This window comes from Bombus affinis, chromosome 7 (assembly GCF_024516045.1).
Source record: "Bombus affinis isolate iyBomAffi1 chromosome 7, iyBomAffi1.2, whole genome shotgun sequence".
In the NCBI taxonomy this organism is placed as follows: domain Eukaryota; kingdom Metazoa; phylum Arthropoda; class Insecta; order Hymenoptera; family Apidae; genus Bombus; species Bombus affinis.
In genome coordinates, this window is record NC_066350.1 from 3,709,111 (window position 1) to 3,734,242 (window position 25,132).

Sequence of the window (25,132 nt, forward strand, 5' to 3'; positions counted from 1 at the left end):
GGCGCTAAGAGGCAAGGTGAGAGCGCTACCAATGCGCGACAAGACCTCCGTGTAGATCAGGGATATAGACCCGCTCGTAGGCAAGGAAGAACTAGCCAGGGAGATAGTAATGCAACTATGCATAAGCGACATCACCGAGGTCGAAGTAAAAACCCTAAGAATGGCGCCGTGGGGCACCCAATCGGCAATAGTGACGATGCCGAAAGCCTATCTGGCCAAAGAGGGGGCGAGCCGGAAGATCAGAACCGGCTTGACGATAGCCTCGATAAAGGCACTACCCAATGTGGTAAAGTGCTTCAGATGTCACATGTTCGGGCATATCGCGAACAAATGCACGGCGTTAAGCCCTGGAAAGGAGATTTGCAGGAAGTGTGGAGCCAAAGACCACACGATAGCTGCCTGTGTCAACGCACCCTGCTGCTCCATCTGCAGCAAGGAGAAAGGTGTGAAATTTGACCACGTAATCGGATCCCTGGCTTGTCCAGAATATAGAAGGCGGTTGAAAGCGAATAAATGAGGATACTGCAGATAAACCTCAACAGATGCAAGCTGGCACAGAACATGATGCACCAAAGCGCGATCGAACTTAGGCTGGATTTAATAATAATATCCGAGCCGAACAGGCAGCTACCGCACTGGTTTAATGACACCAAAGGAGACGCCTCGATATGGGTCACACTACTCAATGGCAAACTGCCTGATGAAACAACAGAGGTCAAGAGCGACGGGATAGTGGGCGTCCGCGTCGGCGACGTCTTCTGCTTCAGCGGATACTGTTCGCCCAACATAAGTAAACTAGCATACTCCAAGTACATAGACACGCTGTCAACTATGACGAAGAGCGTTGCTAGAAGACACGACAAGGTCGTCGTGGCCGGAGACTTCAACGCAAAGTCAACCTGTTGGGGAGGATCGACCACAGACAAGAGAGGGAGAGTCTTAATGGAGGCACTAAGCGGCCACCGGGTGTTTCCAGTGAGGCTCAAGGAAAAGTACACCTTCTTCATGAACGGGAAGACGAGCTTCCCCGACATAATAAGCGTATCAAACAAGGTCAGCGATATACACGCCGGAAGCGCGGTCTTGGACAAATACTCGGCCTCGGATCATCTGTACGTGCTCCACAGGTTTAAGGCGAGGAAGACCCGGACCGTATCGAAGTTCTACAGGTACGTGACCAAGGACACGTCGCCGGAGGAGTTCCTGAGCAGATTCGACGACACATTGAAGAAGGAGGACCTCAACGCGGCTATCGGAGCGGATGGGGCCGAGCCCTTGCAAAAGAGCATCGAAGGTACGTGCGAAGGGATGCTAAGGAAGTCGAACTGTGCGACGAGCCGCAAGTACGCGAACTACTGATGGAACCCGACGATCGCGGAACTTAGAGCGCAGACGCACAAAGCGCTCAGGAAGGTGACGAGAGAAAGGAAGAAGAATGCCGGCAACACCGAGCCCCTCGTCAACGCCTACAAGGAAATCCAAAGGCAGTTAAAAAATGAAATCGCCCGCAGCAAAAAAACAGCTTGGGCAGAATACTGCAAGATACTGGAGAGCGACCCTTGGGGCAAACCCTATCGCACGGTCATGAAGAGATGTAAAAGCAAGGGACCAACCAACGACATGCCGATCGACATGGTGAAGGCAGTCCTACAGAGGCTATTCACCTTGGGACACGGACCCCCCCCCCCCCCCCATCATGAGGGCCACGAAGAGGCAGAGACCGAAGAAGAAGGAGATATCAACCTCAGCGTCGCCATCGGCGAAGGCGATGTCGTCGATGCCGCCGGAAGAATGAACTCCAAGAAGGCTGCAGGAGTCGATGGCGTGCCGGGCGAGATCGCGAAGCTGATAGCGAGTCGCAGGAGCGAGCTCGTGACAAGGGCGTTCAACGGCATCACCGAATCAGGAAGGATCCCAGACTGCTGGAAGACGGCCAGAGTAATACTGCTAAGGAAACCGGGAAAGGATCCCAATCTCCCTAACGCGTACCGGCCGATAAGCATACTCCCAACCATGAGCAAGATCTGGGAAAAATGCTTTAAGAAGATCATCGAGAGATGCATCGGAATGGACCCGTTCCATCGGAGGCAATATGGCTTCAGAAAGAAGAGGAGTACGGTAGATGCCATCATGCAGGTGATGAAGTTTGCCAACATCTGCAAACAGAAGAAGGTAATATGCGTGATGATCACCCTGGACATTAGCAATGCCTTCAATTCGCTCAGCTGGAAGAGCATATACGAGGAATTTGACAAGAGGAAGCTGCCATGGAAGGTCAAAAGGGTAATCGGCGGTTACCTAGCTGGAAGGAAGATCATCGTGAGCAACCAGCACGGCACGGTGGAGCACGAGGTGGCAGCGGGAGTTCCGCAGGGATCCATCCTCGGACCATTCCTGTGGAACTTGGTATACGACCGGTTGCTCGAGAGACTCGACAACATGCCAATGGTCAGAGCAACCGCCTTCGCGGATGATCTGGCCATCACATGTGCCGTCGGGAGGAACGAAGAGGCCTCCGCCAAGGTCAACACGATGCTAAGGATCGCCAACGATTGGTGCACGAGTGTCGGGCTCACTCTGGCGAGAGAAAAGACGGAAGTCTTGCTCATCACAAGTATGCGAGTGCCGAGAGTGGTGAAACTCAGGCTGGACTCCTCGGACATTGAAACGGTCGATCGTATCAAGTTTCTCGGAATCGTCATCGACTCCAGTCGGAGGTTCGGTGCGCATATTGAGATGGTGTGTAATAGAGCCGACAAGTTAATAGGAGCCCTTAGGGGAATACTACCCAATATCAACGGGCCGCCCAGCTTGGCTCGTAGGCTCTACTACAATGTGTGGGAGTCCATCGTAACTTACGGAGCACCGGTGTGGGCTAGAGCAGCGAATACCGATAAGAACAGGAAAAAGCTGAAACGTGCACAACGAACGGCCCTATGCATAACAACGACGGCATACCGTACCGTCTCCCACGCGGCACTTTGCGTGTTGACCGGGAATCTCTCGATTTACATAAAGATAAAGATGCTCGGAGAGACCTACGAGAGGAACAAGATCCATGGGTCCAGGAGTGGCACGGATGACGACTGCAAGCTGAAGGAGGAACTGGAGGCGATTCGCAAGAAGGCACAAGAGGACTGGCAGAAGGAGTGGAACAACTACAAAAAGGAGAATATCACAAAGAAATTAATACCGAATGCGCTGCTATTTACCAAAAAGAGGATGGACATCGATCACCACACCATGCAGCTGCTAACCGGGCATGGGAGCTTCGGTGTCTATAGGAAAAGGATTGGCAAGGACAGCGACAGCAACTGTCTCGACTGTGGAGACCCGAACGACGATACAGAGCACGCCCTCTTCGCATGCCCGAAATGGACGGACAGAAGAATCGAGCTGGAGAACGCTCTGGGTGGGAAGATAGACGTGGGCAATCTGATCGCCACGGTGACCGCCAAGAACGAGAGCTGGAATAAATTCAGGCAATTCTGCAAGATCGTCATGTGTCACAGGAGGGTGACAGCGAGGGCCTGGGAAGAGGCAACGAGGAGAACGAGCGAAACAACAACTACGCGGAGCAATGAGGGCAAGAATACGAAACAACGAAAAACCGCAGAAGGAGATCAGCCCAGTATTCTGAACTGGCTGAGAGCACGACATCAGCAGTAACTGCCCGAAGAAGTAGATACAACGGGGCACGAAAAGACAACCCTGATGACTGCCGACAGGTTTTAACGGGGTTGTCTGCCCTCAAAGCGGAGGAAGAAGGAGGAGGGGTTTTTAGTGGGTATGGCAACCACATCCGACCGACTCCCACATAACCCAGTGATGCGGGTCACTGGGCATGCGTAATAGCATTTTCCCATCCCCACGCAAAAAAAAAAAAGAAACATTATACGTTGTATAGTGATAGTATATAATGTTATACGGTATATAGTAAAATTATGTAACGTCATACGTTATAACGTAGTATTATATAACGTTGTACGTTATAACGTAATAATATATATCGTTACACGTTGTATAATAATAATATCTAACGTTATACGTTATATCGTAATAGCATATAACGTTTTACGTTATAGCGTAATAGTATATAACGTTAGACGTTATATCGTAATAGTGTATAACGTTATAAGTTATAATGTAATACTATAAAACGTTACACGTTGTATAGTAATAGTATATAACGTTATACGTTATAACGTAATAGTATACAACGTTATACGATATATCGTAATACTATATAACGTTACACGTTGTATAGTGACATTATACAATGTTATACGTTATATAGTAATAGTATATAACGTTATATGTTATAACGTTATACTATATAACGTTGTACGTTATATAGTATATACGTATATAATAATATATACGTTGTACGTTATAACGTAGTATTATATAACGTTATACGTTATAACGTAATACTATATAAAGTTACACGCTGTATAGTAATAGTATATATCGTTATACGTTATATCGTGATAGTAAATAACGTTATCTGTTATAACGTAATAGTGTATAACGTAATACGTTATACCGTAATACTATACAAACGTTAAATGTTGTATAGTAACAGTATAAAGCGTTATACGTTAAATCGGAATAGTATATAACGTTTTACGTTATAGCGTAATAGTATATAACGTTAGACGTTATATCGTAATAGTGTATAACGTTATAAGTTATAATGTAATACTATACAACGTTACACGTTGCATAGTAATAGTATATAATGTTATACGGTATATAGTAAAATTATGTAACGTCATACGTTATAACGTAATGCTCTATAACGTTACACGTGGTATAGTAATAGTATATAACGTTACACGTTGTATAGTAATAGTATATAGTGTTATACGGTTTATAGTAATATTATGTAACATCATACGTTGTAACGTAGTACTATATAACGTCATACGTTATAACGTGATAGCATATAACGTTATAAGTTATAACGTAATAGTATGTAACGTTATACGATATATCGTAATACTACATAACGTTACACGTTGTATAGTAATAGTATATAGTGTTATACGGTTTATAGTAATATTATGTAACATCATACGTTGTAACGTAGTACTATATAACGTCATACGTTATAACGTGATAGCATATAACGTTATACGTTATAACGTAATAGTATATAACGTTATACGATATATCGTAATACTACATAACGTTACACGTTGTAACGTAATACTATGTAACGTTATACGTTGTATAGTATTAGTATATTGTTATACAGTATATAGTAATATTATGTAACGTCATACGTTATAACGTAATGCTATATAATGTTACACATTGTGTAGTATTAGTATATAATGTTATACGGTATATAGTAATCTTATGTTACGTCATACGTTATAACGTAGTACTATATAACGTTGTACGTTATAACGTAATAATATATATCGTTACACGTTGTATAATAATAATATCTAACGTTATGCGTTATATCGTAATAGTATATAACGTTACACGCTGTATAGTAATATTATATAACGTTATACGTTATAAGGTAATACTATAAAACGTAATACGTTGTAACGCAATACTATATATCGTTATACGGTATAACGTAATAATATATAACGATACACGTTGTATAGTAATAGTATAAACGCTATACGATACATGATAATACTATATAACGTTACACGATATAACGTTATACTATATAACGTTATACGTTATAACGTAATAGTATATAACGTCATACGTTATGTCGTAATAGTGTAAAACGTTATACGTTATAGTGTAATACTATAATACGTTACGCGTTGTATAGTAATAGTATATAACGCTACACGATATAACGTTATACTATATATCGTTCCATGTTGTATAGTAATAGTATTTTAGGTCATACTTTATAAAGTTAAACTATGTAACATTATACGTTATAACGTAATGCTATATAAAGTTACACGATGTATAGTAGTAGTATATAATGTTATATGTTAATAATGTTATAATGTTAATATGTTATAAGGTAATAATGTAATAATGTTAATAATGTAATATGTTATAATGTTAATAGTATGTAACGTCACACGTTATAACGTAGTACTATATAACGTTACACGTTGTATAGTAATAGTATATAACGTTATACGTTAAAACGTAATAGTATATAATGTCATACGTTATAACGTAATTCTATATAACGTTATACGTTATAACGTAATACTATATAACGTTATGCGTTATAACGTTATACTGTATTACGTTGTACGCTATAACGTAATACTATATAACGTTATACGTTATAACGAAATACTATATAACGTTATACGTTATAACGTAATACTGTATAACGTTACACGTTGTATAGTAACAGTATACAATGTTATACGTTATATCGTAATAGTGTATAACATTATACGATATATCGTAATACTATATGACGTTACACGATATAACGTTAGACTATATAACTTTATACGTTATAACGTAATACTATATAACGTTACACGTTGTATAGTAATAGTATATATCGTTATACGTTATAACGTAATAGTATATAACGTAGTACGATATAAAGTAATACTATATAACGTTACACGCTATAACGTTACACTATATAACGTTATAAGTTATAACGTAATACTATATAACGTTATACACTATAACGTAATACCATATAACGTTATACGTTATAACGTAATAGTATATAACGTTATACGTTATAACGTAATCCTATATAACGTTATACGTTATATCGTAATAGTATATAACGTCACACGTTATAACGTAATACTATAGAGGGTCGCACGTTGTATAGTAATAGTATATAATGTTATACGGTATATAGTAGTGGTATATAACCCTATACGTTATATCGTAATAGTATATGACGTTCTACGTTATAACGTAATAGTATATAACGACATAGTCATATCGTAACACTATATAACTTTACACGATATAACGTTATACTATATAACGTTGCATATTGTATAGTAATAGTATATTACGTCATACGTTATATCGTAATACCATATAACGTTACACGTTATATAGTAATACTATATAACGTTATACGTTATGACGTAATTCTATATAACGTTATACGTTATGACGTAATTCTATATAACGTTATACGTTATACCGTAATTCTATGTAACGTCATACGTTATGACGTAATTCTATATAACGTTATACGTTATAACGTAATACTATATAACGTCATACGTTATGACGTAATTCTATATAACGTTATACGTTATAACGTAATAGTATATAACGTTATACGCTATGACTATATAACGTTATACGTTTTACCGTTATACTAGATAACGTTATACGTTATATCGTAATAGTTTATAACGATATACGTTATAACGTAATAGTATAAAACGTTAGACGTTATAACGTAATACTATATAACGTTATACATTCTATCGTAATAGTATATAACGTCATACGTTATAACGTAATTCTATATAACGTTATACGTTATAACGTAACATTATATAACGTTACACGATATAACGTAATAATATATAACGTTATACGTTATAACGTAATACTATATAACGTCATACGTTATAACGTTATACTATGTAACGTTGTACGATATAAAGTAATTGTTACGTTTCGCTATCCAAATTTTGAAATTTTAAACAATGTAGTAGTCGCTGCCACCAGAAACAGTCTAAGGACTGTTTCAATTAGATATTTCTTGTTAGATTATGTAGCGTTGATCGGAGTTTAGGCCACTGGTCAACAATCTCCACGTTTCGGCTAACCTGCTATGTGCAGGAATACTAGCACGGGAGAGGATTGTTTGGAATAAACAATTATATTATAAATAATTATTACTGGCGGAATTAATGACGAATTATACTAATCATTGATATTATTTATTATTTTAATTATTAATTAATAATAATAATTAAAGTTGACTCACCTGACGTTGGCCTCCGCTGATGAACGGGCAGGCCGCTGGGGTGATTCCGGTTTTACAAAGATCGACACTTCTATAATTTTTCGTTTTAATCTTTATTTAATTTGAACGGTGTAAACAACAGTGTGTCTGACATGTTTAACAATTCGAAATTCTAACACAAAAACTTGAGCCAACTATTGTTTTAATTCTAACTGACTAATAACAATTATTTTATAATTCGATCTGACTAATAACATTTATATCTCGTAATTCTTAAACTCGAACTGGAACGAACAATTATTCTCTAATCCTAACTTAAATTCTAATTAAATCAACTGAACGAACTGATATCAGACTCACTCAAATTCAATTGAACGACTAATACCAATTATCTGCTTATTCTACCGAAGCGAACCGATTCAACTAATATCAATTATTCCCATTATTCTCTTATTCTAACTGAACCACTAACAATTATTCTTCTTTATCTTAACTAAATTATTCTACTGAACCAACTAATCACAATTACTCTATTCTATTTCTTTATTCTAACTGAATCAACTGATCACAATTACTCCTTTTTAATTTCGTTAAATTCTCCCGGACGCTAACAATTACTCTATTCTATTTTCGCTAAATTCTACTGAACCAACTAATCACAATTGCTCTATCCTATTTCTTTATTCTAACTGAATTACTCTTCTTTAATTTCGTTAAATTCTCCCGAACGCTAACAATTTCTCTGACTATATTCTAACTGAACCAACTAATGGCAGTTACTCTCTTTTCACAATTACTCTGATTGTTCTAACTGAACCACTAACAATTAATCGCTAACGCTAACGCTAACAATTAATCTGACTCTTCTTTATTTTTCGCTAAATTCTCCCGAACCGCTAACAATTACTCTCTTACTCTTTTATTCAACTGGTAACGATTACTCCGATTTGAATTGTGTCGCTACGCTTTTTATAATGACATCCCCAATGGGATGACAGTCACGTGACAGTTCGTTCCGGTGGGAATCGCAATGTTGCAGGTTTTTAGAGTTTTCATGAGAGAACGTGGAGTTTGATGATTACAGGTTATGTTGCGTCATGGACACAAAAGCGTCCGCGCCTGTGCGAACCGTGTGAGTGTGTTTTTAGTATTCTGTCTCGTTTCGCATGTTGTTTGTTTCCTTAAACTTGTGAATTTGTTTTAGCGCAAGAGGAAGAAGATATGTGAATGGTACGAGATGACGTGATCGACGTGCGTGTGTGAATATGTGCGAGGGATGATGCTGAAGTGGCGGTTTTCCATCCAAATAGGCACAGTGGCACCTTCGTTGGCGTCGTGTCGTGTTATTTATTGGTTCATTTAATTATTTCATTTTATTTGTATTTTATATGTCATTGCTGATTGGTTGTAGTGTTTCTTCTTATTGATTCATTTATTTCATTTTGATTGTCTGTCGTATAATTCTTTTTATTTTGATTGGTTAGTTATTAGTTAATATATTATTATTGGTCGTGTTTAATTATTCATAAGTTATTGGTTCGTGGCGTCACGTGCGGAACGCGGGACGTGACAAATACTATATAACGTTACACGATATAACGATACACTATATAACGTTGTAAGTTATAACGTAATACTATATAACGTTATACACTATAACGTAATACTATATAGCGTTATACGTTATAACGTTACACCATGTAACGTTGTAAGATATAAAGTAATACTATATAACGTTACACGATATAACGTTATACTATATAACGTTGCATGTTGTATAGTAATAGTATATTACGTCATACGTTATATCGTAATATTATATAACGCTCTACGTTAAAACGTAATAGTACATAACGTTATACGTTATAACGTTACACTACATAACGTTACACGATATAACGTTATACTATATAACTTTGAATGTTGTATAGTAGTAGTATATAACGTCACACGTTATAACGTTATTCTATATAACGTTATACGGTATAACGTAATATTATATAACGTTATACGTTATAACGTAATACTATATAACGTTATACGTTATAACGTAATACTATATAACGTCAAACGTTATGACGTAATTCTATATAACGTTATACGATATAACGTTGTACTATGTAACGTTGTACGATATAAAGTAATACTATATAACGTTACACGTTGTATAGCAATAGTATTTAACGTTACACGTTGTATAGTAATAGTATATAACGTTATACGTTATATCGTAATACTATATATCGTTACAAGATATAACGTGATAGCATATAACGTTATACGTTATAATGTAATAGTATATAACGTTATACGATATATCGTAATACTACATAACGTCACACGTTGTAACGTAATACTGTATAACGTTATACGTTGTATAGTATTAGTATATAATGTTATACGGTATATAGTAATATTATGTAACGTCATACGTTATAACGTAATGCTATATAAAGTTACACGATGTATAGTAGTAGTATATAATGTTATATGTTAATAATGTTATAATGTTAATATGTTATAAGGTAATAATGTAATAATGTTAATAATGTAATATGTTATAATGTTAATAGTATGTAACGTCACACGTTATAACGTAATACTATATAACGTTACACGTTGTATAGTAATAGTATATAACGTTATACGTTAAAACGTAATAGTATATAATGTCATACGTTATAACGTAATTCTATATAACGTTATACGTTATAACGTAATACTATATAACGTTATGCGTTATAACGTTATACTATATAACGCTGTACTCTATAACGTAATACTACATAACGTTATACGTTATAACGAAATACTATATAACGTTATACGTTATAACGTATTACTATATAACGTTACACGTTGTATAGTAATAGTATATAACGTTATACGTTATAACGTAATAGTATATATCGTTATACGTTATAAGGTTATTCTATATAACGTTATACGTTATAACGTAATACTGTATAACGTTACACGTTGTATAGTAACAGTATACAATGTTATACGTTATATCGTAATAGTGTATAACGTTGTACGATATAAAGTAATACTATATAACGTTACACTATATAACGTTGTAAGTTATAACGTAATACTATGTAACGTTATACACTATAACGTAATACCATATAACGTTATACGTTATAACGTAATAGTATATAACGTTATACGTTATAACGTAATCCTATATAACGTTATATGTTATATCGTAATAGTATATAACGACACACGTTATAACGTAATACTATAGAGGGTTGCACGTTGTATAGTACTAGTATATAACGTTATACGTTATATCGTAATACTATATATCGTTACAAGATATAACGTTATACTATATAACGTTATACGTTATAACGTAATACTATATAACGTTACACGTTGTATAGTAATATTATATAACGTTATACGTTATAACGTAATACTATATAACGTTACACGTTTTATAGTAATAGTATATAACGTATACGTTATATCGTAATACTATATAACGTTACAAGATATAAGGTTATACCATCTAACGTTATACGCTATAACGTAATGCTATATAACGTTACACGTTGTATAGTAATAGTATATAACTTTATACGTTATAACGTAATAGTATGTATTGATATACGTTATAGCGTAATAGTATAAAACGTTATAAGTTATATCGTAATATTATATAATTTCATACTTTATAACGTAATACTATATAACGATACAGGTTGTATAGTAGTAGTATATAACGTTATAGTTGTAACGTAATAGTATATAACCTTACACGTTAAATCGTAATAGTATATAACTTAATACGTTATATCGTATTACTATATAGCGTTACTCGTTGTATAGTAATAGTATATAACGTTATACGTTACAACGTAATAGTACATAACGTTATACGTTATAACGAAATTCTATATAACGTTATACGTTATAACGTAATACTATATAACGTTAATCGTCATAACGTAATAGTGTATGACGTTGTACCTCATAACGTAATACTATATAACATTATTCGTTGTAACGTAATACTATATAACGTTATACGTTGCAACGTAATACTATATAACGTTATACGTTATAACGAAATACTATATATCGTTACACGTTGTATAGTAATAGTATATAACGTTATACGTTATAACGTAATACTACATAACGTTATACGTTATAACGTAATAGTATATAACGTTATACGCTATGACGTAATACTGTATAACGTTATACGTTTTAACGTTATACTACATAACGAAATACGTTATAACGTAATACGTTATGACGTAATTCTATATAACGTTATACGTTATAACGCAATACTATATAACGTTTAACGTTATAACGTAATTGTATATAACGTTGTAAGTTATAACGTAATACTATATAACGTTATACACTATAACGTAATACTATATAACGTTATACGTTATATCGTAATAGTATATAACGTCATTCGTTATATCGTAATACTGTATAACGTTACACGTTGTATAGTAATAGTATATAACATTATGCGTTATAACGTAATACTATATAACCTTATACGTTATATCATATTACTATATAACGTTATACGTTATGACGTAATACTATATAACGTGATACGTTCTAACGTTATACTACATAACGTTATACGTTATATCGTAATAGTATATAACGATATACGTTATAACGTAATAGTATATAACGTTACACGATATAACGTTATACTATATAACGTTGTATGTTGTATAGTAATAGTATATAACGTCATACGTTATAACGTTTTACTATATAACGTTTTACGTTGTAACCTAATACTATATAACGTTAAACGTTATAACGTAATAGTGTCACGTCCCGCGTTTCGCACGTGACGCCACGAACCAATAACTTATGAATAATTAAACACGACCAATAATAATAAATTAACTAATAACTAACCAGTCAAAATAAAAAGAATTATACGACAGACAATCAAAATGAAATAAATGAATCAATAAGAAGAAACACTACAACCAATCAGCAATGACATATAAAATACAAATAAAATGAAATAATTAAATGAACCAATAAATAAAACAATCCGCGATTCAAATGTATGAGATTTCTCTGCGAAAACTCATGTATATACACACACGTGTATGCATATCTGTGTGTGTGACCTACTTCGTGAATCTGAATAATTGGTAATCTAATAAAATATAAAAGAAATAAAATATACTACACTACATCAGCATTCTAATAAGAGTGAAAATTGTATACAAGGTTGCTCTGCGACACACACATGTATAGATATACACATGCGTACGCGTATCTTTGGGGTACATACATACATGCGTACATATATATATGTATACGTTATTATGTATGTATGTGTACGTTAGATGTATGTATACGTTATTAAACCATTAAAACGCAAAGAAATAAATATATAGAATTACATTTCTACGAACCTAGAGAATTATATACGAAATCCACATTATGGAATATTTAACCAATTAACGATCCGAGAAACAATGAGAATAACAATACACGCACATATACATATGCATATATATATTTCACATAATTGAAAATTACATTGTGAAATGTATATATATATATACACATATTATTATATCGAACAACTACTCATCTAATATACAAAACCACCTTGTGAAAATTACATTACTGAACATTCAACTAAACCAACTGAAGATTTAATATAATAATATATAATAATATGTCGGAGATGGAAAAACACCGGAACCGCTCCTTGGATTCTCGGGAATACCGTAATGTCGTAATTTAGATTAAACAAATGTCACCCCGATTGTTCGAGATTTATGATAGTGAGCTTGGGCTCGAGGCGACAACCAGTCGCCGAACGTAGCCACGGTCAAGGGATGAACGTTTTATCTAACAAAGGCACAAAGTAACTCTATACCTCTCCTTAAAAGAAATAGTCGTAGCGACACGCGGCAGTAAATATTTCAATGGTTTCTGTCCCGTGGCTCGCCACACGCAGATTCTATACTCCGGGTAAGATGATCTCCAGATGTCAACATACCTCCGCAGTATATGTTTAGCTAACGTGAGGACCCGCAATAAATCTTAAGATTTAGTCATGCAAAGTCCTTCATATAGACAAGTAGTCTTTGCTGCAACTACGGGAAAATAGGAGAAACCTATCTTCCAAGAACGATGCCCCCCGTTAACAACCTCCCCTCAAGGGCGGCCAGCATCTCTTTCAAAACGCCGATATGGAGATCGACCAATTAGCAACAGCGCTAATTTCCCTCACCTTTGGAACGAAAGCTTTCTTTGACGAATCCGAGGATCTCATGTCCTTAGATCCACCCATTATAGTTTTCCTCGACGGCATCGTCGAGACGGAGAGTTACTCTCCGGTACGATCTCGACGACGATTCAAGTAACTCTCGGATACGTAGTGATTGCCCCATGCATTAACATTGAGTACAACTTAGACGCTAAAGAAGAGTAGAGTTCGTCATCCCGTTGATCGTGGATTCGTTATTGAGCCTAGGATCATCGTCGTTAGCTTCTCGAGTATCAAATTATCACGATTACTTGTCCAATTCCATCATGGTCATGTTTGCACTGGTAAATATCTCCTCTATTGCATAATGATCACGTCTAGCGTCAATAGGGATTCGTTTTACGCCCTTAACCCTAACTTTAATCGTAACCCCAACCCGACAAATATAATAATATATATATATATATATATATATGTCGGATTAAAGTCAGGATTATGGGGATGGGCGTTTAATGAATTTTCGTTGGAATTAGCCATTGCCGTGATACAATGGGGAGTTTATTAGCACGGGCTTATTAACAAGATTACGCACTAGTGATGATGACCTTAGGTTCGAAACGAATCCGCGGTCACGGGATGGTAAACGTATGTTCTCGCACAGTTCAAGTCTAACTCTTTATTAACTAGAAGTGATGTATTCGCTGGTTGTAAGGTGGCACTGTCATTCGTCGATGAGATCGTACGAAAGAATGAATCTCCGTCTCGACGATGTCGTCGAGGAAAACTATATTGGGTGGGTCTAAGGATATGAAATCCTCGGATTCGTCAAAGAAAGCTTTCTTTCCAAAGGAGAGGGAAATTAGCGCTGTTGCTAATTGGTCGATCTCCATATCGGCGTTTTGAAGGAGATGCTGGCCGCCCTTGAGGGGAGGTTGTTGACGGGGGGCAACGCTCGTGGAGGATAGGTTTCTCCTATCTTCCCGTAGTTGCAACAAAGTCTATTTGACGGACTTCGCTTGACTAAATCTTAAGATCTATAGCGGGTCCTTACGTTAGCTAAACATACGCCACAAAGGCATGCCGACACCCGGCGATCATCTTACCCGAAGGACAAAATCTGCGTGTGGCGGGCCGCGGGATAGAAACTATTGAAGTATTTACTGCCACGTATCGCTACGACTATTTCTTTTAAGGAGAGGTATAGAGTTACTCTGTGCCTTTGTTAGATAAAACGTTCATCCCTTTGACCGCGGCTACGTTCGGCGACTGATTGTCGCCTCGAGCCCAAGCTCATGATCATAAATCTCGAACAATCGGAGCGGCATTCGTTTAATCCAAGTTACAGAGTTGCGGTATTCCCGCGAATCCAAGGAGGAGCTCCGGCGTTCTTTCATCTCCGACACGGCCATTCTGACTATCACACGTCCTCGGGTGTAGCTACAATATTGAGAGTTTTCTTAACGTTAGTCTCGGTACAATTAACATTGTTTACAATTTAACTTAATGTCTAAATAAGCTGAGGGTCCAGTGTAACAATAAAATTTTGTTCGGAGGTTTGACAACCAAAGGAATAGAAGAGAACATGAATTAGTAACGTTGTAATTAATATTGGAAGTGCTAGTTGCATCCTGTGGGTTATCAGTCGGGTCATAACGGCGAAATGGACCAGTCTCGATTTCGTACCCCAATGGATCTCGTTTTTTTAGATCGCACGACCGCACCAAACTTCGTAACGCTGTAGCTCATGGTGCGCGTGAACACATCACTTGCCCCTTAGTCGAGCTTCATAACACTATAGCTCATGGTGCGCGTGAACACATCACTCGCCCCTTCACCGAGCTTCATAACTCTATAGCTCATGGTGCACGTGAACACATCACTTGCCCCTTTACCGAGCTTCATAACTCTATAGCTCATGGTGCGCGTGAACACATCACTTGCCCCTTTACCGAGCTTCATAACTCTATAGCTCATGGTGCGCGTGAACACATCACTTGCCCCCTTTACCGAGCTTCATAACTCTATAGCTCATGGTGCGCGTGAACACATCACTTGCCCCCTTTACCGAGCTTCATAACATACTCCGTAAGGTGCTACGGTCTTTGTGCTAAGGATCTTCCGAGATCGAGGTACTCATGTCGTCGTGGTCACTGTTATTGCCGTCACTACCGACGTCTAACTCAGCGGGAACGCGACTGTCCGGCATTTTTCTTAATCTGTCGTGACTGTCTTTATACGATCGTTTACCGTCTAGCGTTTTTAGAATATATCTATCTCCTTCCAAAATCTCGGTTATTACAAATGGACCCTTGAATTTCGGCTCTAGCTTGGTTTGGTTTCTTTCCTCGTTCTTACGTAGTACGAAGTCGCCGAGGTTAAACCTAACCACTTTAGCTTTGTTCCTATCAAATCTTTCTTTGTCGTATTGGGCGTTACTTTCTATGTTCTGTACGGCCTGCTGCCTTACATCGGAGATATCGACTTCTTTTTCTTCAATATTGTCGGGTAGCAATAGGTCATACGGTCTCGCCGATCTACCGATTAGTAGTTGTAAGGGGCTCGAATTAGTCACGCGGTTGACGGTGCAGTTCAACGCTAGCTGCATTTCCCCAATCGCGTCTTGCCACGGCCGCCCGGTCGTCTCTACTGTCGTGAACATATTTTTCAACGTGCCCATAACACGTTCTACTTGTCCGTTAGCCCTACTGGCACCGGTCGCTATCAAGTGAACTTTAATTCGTTTGCTTTCGCAGAACTCGCGAAATTCTTTACCCGTAAAACACCTTCCCTGGTCCGCTATTATCCGACAGGGACTCCCGAATAGAAATATAGCGGATTTAAGCGCTTTAATGGTGTTAAAAGAATCTATCCTACGAGTATGATGCAGGTATACGAATTTAGTGAAGGCGTCGATCAACACAATGACGTACTCCTTCGAATCGCTTTTACCACTCAGCTTGCCCGTTATATCCATGTGGACCGTGTGCCAAGGTATGCTGGCCTTGGGTATGGGATGCAATTCGGCTTGTATCTTACCTGAACTAGCCTTCGAAACTCTACAAGCATGGCAGTTCTCTACGAACTTGCGAACGTACTTCGCCATTCCTTCGAACCAGTAATACTCGTACAGTTTCTCGAGCGTCTTATCCCAACCCAAGTGCATAATTGACTGATGCACATGGTTAATAACGGACCACCTAAACCCTCTTGGAACAATAGGTAAACTGAGAGTCCTGCCTCTTCTTTGGATTTTCCGGTAGAGAGTACCGGACCGTAATTCGTAAGTATTCGCGATGTCTTCCGCGAGCTCATCATTTTGCAACTTTTCGACAATTCCCGAAATTTGGGGGTCACGACGTTGTTCGGCTAGTAGCCAGTCTTCCGAAATTTCGGCCAGATTAACCATTTTCTCTTTGATTTTGTCGAATCTAATAGGGTCAACGCCTGTGGGATTTCGCGAAAAGAAATCTACGTGGGCCATTCGCTTGCCCTCCCGATACACAATGTCGAAGGTAAACGTTTGCAAGTAAGCCCACCACCTGTGTACCCTGTCATTCAAATGTACTTTGCTCTTAGACGCCTTTAATGAATTGCAGTCCGTGACGACAAGAAATTCCCGTCCGTGCAGGTAGTGGCGGAAATGTTTTATGGCGTTTACAACAGCTAATGTTTCGAGTTCATAAGAGTGATATCTGGATTCCGTGAGGCTGGTTCTTTTACTATAGTATTCTACTACTCGATTTTTACCTTCCACCTTGTGCATTAAAATAGCCCCAAATCCTTCGGAGCTAGCATCGGTATGTAATTCTATTGGGTAATTGGGGTCAAATAGCATTAACACCGGTGCGTCGGTCAGAACGGAGATTACCTCTTGTCTTATTTTTTCGTGCCTGTCCGCCCATGTTATATTTTTACTGCCGGACGTAAGCGCGTATAAGGGTTTTAACAATTGCGAAAATTTAGGGATGAACTTCCGAAAGTACGAGGCTAGCCCTATGAACTGCCTGAGCTGTGTGACGGTCGTCGGCGCGGGTAGGGAGCTTAAGGCATATACTTTACCCGGGTTGGGACGGACTTCTCCGTTCTGGATTACGTATCCCAAATAGAGTATCGACGTCTTCAGGAAAGAGCACTTAGAAAAGTTAAACGAAAACCCGGCGTTTACAAGGGTACTTAACACGATGTCCAACCTCTCTAAGGCTTGATCTATTGAGTCGGCGATAATTAGGACGTCATCCAAATAGACAACGACGTAGGAATACGCAAGGTCGCCCAGGGCATTGAAAATGGCCCTCTGAAAAACAGACGGTGCATTTTTCAATCCGAACGGCATCGTTACGTACTCGTACTGCCCGTCGGGTGTAACGAACGCCGTGTATTCCGCCGAATTAGGATGTATAGGAATTTGGTGGAACCCGCTGGCCATGTCCAGGCTAATGAAGTATTTCGCCGTTTGTAACCTCGCGATTTGGTCCGCGATAAGGGGTAGGGGGTACCGGTCCGCGACCGTATTCTTATTCAACGCTCGAAAATCTACGCACAATCTATCCGAACCGTCCTTTTTCTTCACGAGTAGCATGGGGCTCGCGAACGGCGAATTGCTAGGTCTTATAATGTTAGCTCTGAGTAGTTCGCTGATTCGCGCTCGTACGATTCTCCGTTCTTCCTCGCTAAGTCTATAGGGGCTTCTTTGGACGGTGATGTTAGGGTCGATCAACCGTATTTCTAATTGACCCGTATTTACGCGGGTACGTGGGAAACCCGTGATGAACGAGTTTTTGAATCTGCCGAGAATGGAAATCAATCGGTCTTTATCGTCGCCGAGTACCTCGGTGTCTACATCATTGAGATCGATCGCAGGTTCGGCGATATTATTACAGACATTAACCGTTTTCGACTTACAAATATCGAGGCTATTGCGCGTCATGAGTACGTCGAAGCCTTGGCTTAAAATTTCGCACCCAATAATAATATCGTGTTTTAAGTAATTGTCGGCAAGGACGTGAAAAATTACCTCCAGTGTAAGACCGCTGATACATACGGCGGACAGAATTTGGGTCGTACTCTTAACGCAAGTGTTCCCAATTCCACGCATTACTACTATCTCGGTTGTTCTCTTGCCGGAAAATTTTGAAGCTACCGATTCTTTGATTAATGAGCATTCAGCTCCGGAATCAAAACAAAACAGGAACGACTCACCCTCGTGACTTAATTTACCGGTCGGGGCCTCCACCACACAGAAGTTAACCTGTCGCTCCTCTTTCGTAGCAGGGTTTCCTCTACGTAAGGTCGGGCAGTTGGGCGCGATGTGGCCCTCCTCGTTACACCTGTAGCAGGACACCTTCGAAGACGTGGCAGCCCGGTTTTCCCCTGATTTTCGATTGCGTTTCTCCGCCTCCAGTCTTGTCCTCTCGCGGCACTCAGATGCTTTATGTCCGTGTCTACCACAGTGGTAGCACTTGTGTCGGGAGTCAGAAGGCTTATGCCGTTTAGCTTCGGGACTCGCGGAGGAGTTGCTTACTGAAGACGCCGGCCTCTTCACAGAATCGGAGAGCACTGTCATTTCGCCTGTGAGCTGGTCCTCGGTCTTGATATCGTTCGTGAGTGCTATCCGTAGGACGCGCTGGTCCTGTGAACCTATATGAAGGAGCACGGTAGCGTTGACTATCTCGTCCTTGGTACACCTTTCCCACCTCGCCATCAGGAAGGAACGTAAACGGCTGCTGTAATCTCCCAGGGTTTCACCCTCCAGTCGTGCTTGGTTTTTCATTTTCCATAGCGTCGTGGCGGCTGTCTCTTTCCCACCAAAGCGTGTAAGGAAACGGTCTTTAAACTTTGGCCAAGAGGAAATTTGAGTAGCAGGTACTTGTGTAAGCCACTGCGCTGCCGAGCTTTCTAGAGCGGCACTCAAGGCACAAAGTAGCGCACTGCCTTGCAAAGGTTTTTCTTCCATGATCACGTCAACAGTCGCACACCATGCGGCTGGGTCAGAACCCAAGCTTCCGGGGTTAAAACGCGGAAGCGGCACGATCGTAGATGTTTCACTCGGTCTTTGCTCTCGCGGCTGAGTTATCTGGCGCACGATGGCCATGAGTTGTTCCATCGTTACGTATGGCCCTGATCCCACTTCTGATGTCGGATTAAAGTCAGGATTATGGGGATGGGCGTTTAATGAATTTTCGTTGGAATTAGCCATTGCCGTGATACAATGGGGAGTTTATTAGCACGGGCTTATTAACAAGATTACGCACTAGTGATGATGACCTTAGGTTCGAAACGAATCCGCGGTCACGGGATGGTAAACGTATGTTCTCGCACAGTTCAAGTCTAACTCTTTATTAACTAGAAGTGATGTATTCGCTGGTTGTAAGGTGGCACTGTCATTCGTCGATGAGATCGTACGAAAGAATGAATCTCCGTCTCGACGATGTCGTCGAGGAAAACTATATTGGGTGGGTCTAAGGATATGAAATCCTCGGATTCGTCAAAGAAAGCTTTCTTTCCAAAGGAGAGGGAAATTAGCGCTGTTGCTAATTGGTCGATCTCCATATCGGCGTTTTGAAAGAGATGCTGGCCGCCCTTGAGGGGAGGTTGTTGACGGGGGGCAACGCTCGTGGAGGATAGGTTTCTCCTATCTTCCCGTAGTTGCAACAAAGTCTATTTGACGGACTTCGCTTGACTAAATCTTAAGATCTATAGCGGGTCCTTACGTTAGCTAAACATACGCCACAAAGGCATGCCGACACCCGGCGATCATCTTACCCGAAGGACAAAATCTGCGTGTGGCGGGCCGCGGGATAGAAACTATTGAAGTATTTACTGCCACGTATCGCTACGACTATTTCTTTTAAGGAGAGGTATAGAGTTACTCTGTGCCTTTGTTAGATAAAACGTTCATCCCTTTGACCGCGGCTACGTTCGGCGACTGATTGTCGCCTCGAGCCCAAGCTCATGATCATAAATCTCGAACAATCGGAGCGGCATTCGTTTAATCCAAGTTACAGAGTTGCGGTATTCCCGCGAATCCAAGGAGGAGCTCCGGCGTTCTTTCATCTCCGACATATATATATATATGTCGGAGATGAAAGAACACCGGAACCTTCCCTTTGGAACTTTGGGAAGACCCCTAGTATTGTAATTTAGATTTCACCATAGCCGTATTAAGAAACTGTTGTCATTCGATCCGACTGTATTTATTTGAGATTTATGATAGTGAGCTCGGGCTCGAGGCGACAATCAGTCGCCGAACGTAGCCGCGGTCAAAGGGATGAACGTTTTGTCTAACAAAGGCATGAAGTAATTCTATAACTCTCCTTAAAAGAAATACTTGGGACAGGGCACGACGGTAAACATTTCAACGATTTCTGTCCCGTGGCTCGCCACACGCAGACTTTGTCCTTCGGGTAAGACGATTGCCAGATGCCAACGCATCTTCACAGTATATGTTTAGCTGGGCGAGGACCCGCTACGAATATTAAATTTCAATTACACAAAGTCTCTCAAATAGACAAATGGCCTGTGCCCCAACTACGGGAAGATAAGAGAAATCTATCCTTCCACGAACGACGCTTCTCGCTAGCAACTTTCCCCAAGGACAGCTAATATCTTTCTCTAACCACCAACATGGAAATTGACCAATTAACAGCAACGTCAATTTCCCTCACCCTTCGAACGAAGACTTTTCTCCGCGAATCCGATGATCTCGTGCCCTTAGACACACCCATCATAGTTTTCTTCGACAGCGTCACCGCGACGGAGACGGACTCTCTAGTGCGATCTCATCAGTAATCGATCTGTCTTTCGTATACGTAATAATTGCCCCTTGCTCTAACATACAGTGTAACTTAGACGCTAACGAAGGGTAAAGTCCGTCATCCCGTTGACCGCGGATTCGTTTTTGAGCCTAGGATCATTGTCAATAGCTTCTCGAGTATCTAATTATCGCGATTACTTGTCCAATTCCATCATAGTCATATTTGCACTAGTAAATATCTCCTCTATCGCATAACGATCACGTCTAGCGCCAATAGGGATTCGTTTCACGCCCTTAACCCTAACTCTAACCTTAACGCCAACCCGACATATATATATATGTCGGAGATGAAAGAGCACCGGAGCCTTCTCCTCGGAACTTTGGGAAGACACCTAGTACTGTAATTTAGATTTCACCATAGCCGTATTAAGAAAACCGTTGTCATTCGATCCGACTGTACTTATTCGAGATTTATGATAGTGAGCTCGGGCTCGAGGCGACGACCAGTCGCCGAACGTAGTCGCGGTCAAGGGGATGAACGTTTTGTTTAAACCAAGGCAGGAAGTGACTCTATAACTCTCCTTAAAAGAAATGCTTGGGACAGGGTGCGATGGTAAATGTCTCAATAGTTTCTGGCCCGTGGCTCGCCACACGCAGACTATGCTTCGAGTAAGACGGTTACCAGATGTTGATGCGTCTCCACGGTACATGTTCGGCTAGCCCGAGGACCCGCTATAAATCTTAAGATCTATTTAACGAGAGTCCTTCAAACCGACAAACAGCCTTTGTTCCAACTATGGGAAAATTGGAGAAGTATATTTTTCTCACGAACGACGCGACCCGATGGCGACTTTCTCTTAAGGGCGGCTAGCACCCTTCCCCAACCATCAACACGGAAATTGACCAATTAGCAGTAACTCCAATTTCCCTCACTTTCCGAATGAAGACTTTTCTCCACGAATCCGATGATCTCGTGCCCTTGGGCACGCCCGTCGTGGTTTTCCTCGGCGGCGTCACCGTGATGGGAAGACACTCTTTCGTACGATTTTAACGACGATACAAGTAATTCTCCGGTACGTAGTGCTCGTTCTGTGGCGACCGGAATATAACTTAGACTTCCACGAAGTATACACGTTCGACATCCCGTTGACCGCGGATTCGTTACCGGACCCGAGGCCATTATCATAGCGCCGCGAGCATCTAACATTGTGATTAATTACCAACGCTGTAATACCACTCACTTGTGCCAATAAACTCTACCATCGTTACACCGCATCAATGGCCAATATCAACGAAGATTCATCGAACACCTCTACCCCCAATCCTACCGTTTCCCCGACATATATATATATATATATATATATATATATATATATATATATATATACATAGATATGTGGAATAGCGTTGTATATAACCAGAAACAATACAAATGTCACACGACTTCTTCAACAACTTCGACTCTTCGTTCCTGCCGACAACACCTCACACGATGACTGCGTCTTCTAGGGCCACTTACGGATTCTTTACAATTCTTCTTCTTCTTGCACTGAAATATCATATGCAGTGAATAAAACACGAAAGAAGCAGGATGAACTAAATAAAAGAAATCATAACAAGATACACACCGAGACAGTCCGCATGGGAACCTCTGACAAAGATACCTCCGTATCTATCATTAAACGCATAATAATCAAGATGCACAAACCTCATTTGGAAGTCGACACCACTCACAGCGTGCCAATGCAAGGGAGGAAAACGAATGAAATTGTATTTCGTGAAGACGTTTCACCACTTTCCATAGATCAGAAACTGGAGTTACACAACTAATAACCTAATAACAAGAAAGTAATATAAAATATACAGGATTTAATATATAGCAAATATGGACATATAAATCTACAAGGAGCAAAATATATCTCATATTGTCAAATAAAACCAAATTGTCAAAAGATCATCAGGACACGACGCCAACGAAGGTGCCACTGTGCCTACTCGGGTGGAAAACCGCCCCTTCAGCATCATCCTTCGCACATATTCACACACGCACGTCGATCACGTCATCTCGTACCATTCACATATCTTCCTCCTCTTGCGCTAAAACAAATTCACAAGTTTAAGGAAACAAACAACATGCGAAACGAGATAGAATACTAATAACACATACTCACACAGTTCGCACAGGCGCGGACGCTTTTGTGTCCATGACTCAACATAACCTGTAATCACCAAAAGAAGATAAAAACCCCAATAAACTAAAATAACGAAATAGCGATCGCATACTAAAAATCACTGATCGAGATTCATATAACCAAAATTCATAGCACGCCATTATGAATACAAGATAACCTCAAAATATAAAACTATACAACTTTATAATTAAATCAAACCCTCACGATCACACTACAACGACTTCAAAATGATATATTAAAACTTACCATTATGTAAAAATACTTTATTGAAAGAAACAAGAAATAACGCGTGCTACACATACAAAAGCCACGGCGGAACTGCGAGATGACCACCGCTATGAAGGGTTACAAGAGCATCGCAGATGCAACTTCGGCAAAGACACGTTGCTACACGCGTATGGAAAGTCCTTGCAATTTTGACAAAACGGATTGCACGTGCCTTGATCGTTCCCATTCGCATCAGCAGGAAAGGATTCGGAAGGATTGCAGACGCAATCTCGGCGAAAGACAAACCACTGCAATATCCACATTTTATCACGTATTTTGAATGTTTCCATCAGCATCGAAAAGGTATACGAGAAATCAAGACACGGCGTGGGATGAAGCAAACAAGACATCAGCAATCATCAAAATCCACGTTCTCTTATGGAAACTCTAAAAAACCTGCAGCATTGCGATTCCCACCGGAACGAACTGTCACGTGACTGTCATCCCATTGGGGATGTCATTATAAAAAGCGTAGCGACACAATTCAAATTAGATTAATTGTTAGCGTTCGGGAGAATTTAGCGAAAATAAGGAGAGTAATTGTTAGTGGTTCAGTTAGAATAAAGAAGAGTAATTGTGAAAAGAGAGTAACTGCCATTAGTTGGTTCAGTTAGAATAGAGTAAGAGTAATTGTTAGCGTTCGGGAGAATTTAGCGAAAAATAAAGAAGAGTAAGATTAATTGTTAGCGTTCGGGAGAAGTTAGCGAAAATAAAGAAGAATAATTGTTAGTGGTCCAGTTAGAATAAAGGAGAGTAATTGTGAAAAGAGAGTAACTGCC

At 39.6% G+C, this 25,132-nt stretch overlaps 1 protein-coding gene and 2 long non-coding RNA genes across 4 annotated transcripts in view; 1 reads left to right on the forward strand and 2 right to left on the reverse strand.

Annotated features, from left to right (window-relative positions):
• The window catches only part of LOC126918495 (40S ribosomal protein S27), a 374,817-nt gene that overhangs the window by 295,477 nt on the left and 54,208 nt on the right, over nt 1–25,132 (forward strand). The window lies entirely within an intron of this gene.
• Nucleotides 8,231–8,641, reverse strand: LOC126918499 (uncharacterized). Its single transcript, XR_007711349.1, has 2 exons — nt 8,608–8,641; nt 8,231–8,470 (listed from the first exon to the last, which is right to left on the reverse strand). It is a non-coding gene; the product is annotated as an uncharacterized LOC126918499 (long non-coding RNA).
• Nucleotides 23,254–24,929, reverse strand: LOC126918496 (uncharacterized). 2 transcript variants are annotated; one of them, XR_007711345.1, is made up of 4 exons: nt 24,333–24,929; nt 24,066–24,113; nt 23,798–23,991; nt 23,254–23,728 (listed from the first exon to the last, which is right to left on the reverse strand). It is a non-coding gene; the product is annotated as an uncharacterized LOC126918496 (long non-coding RNA). The 2 variants fall into 2 exon arrangements; XR_007711344.1 differs by having other exon boundaries at nt 23,254–23,991.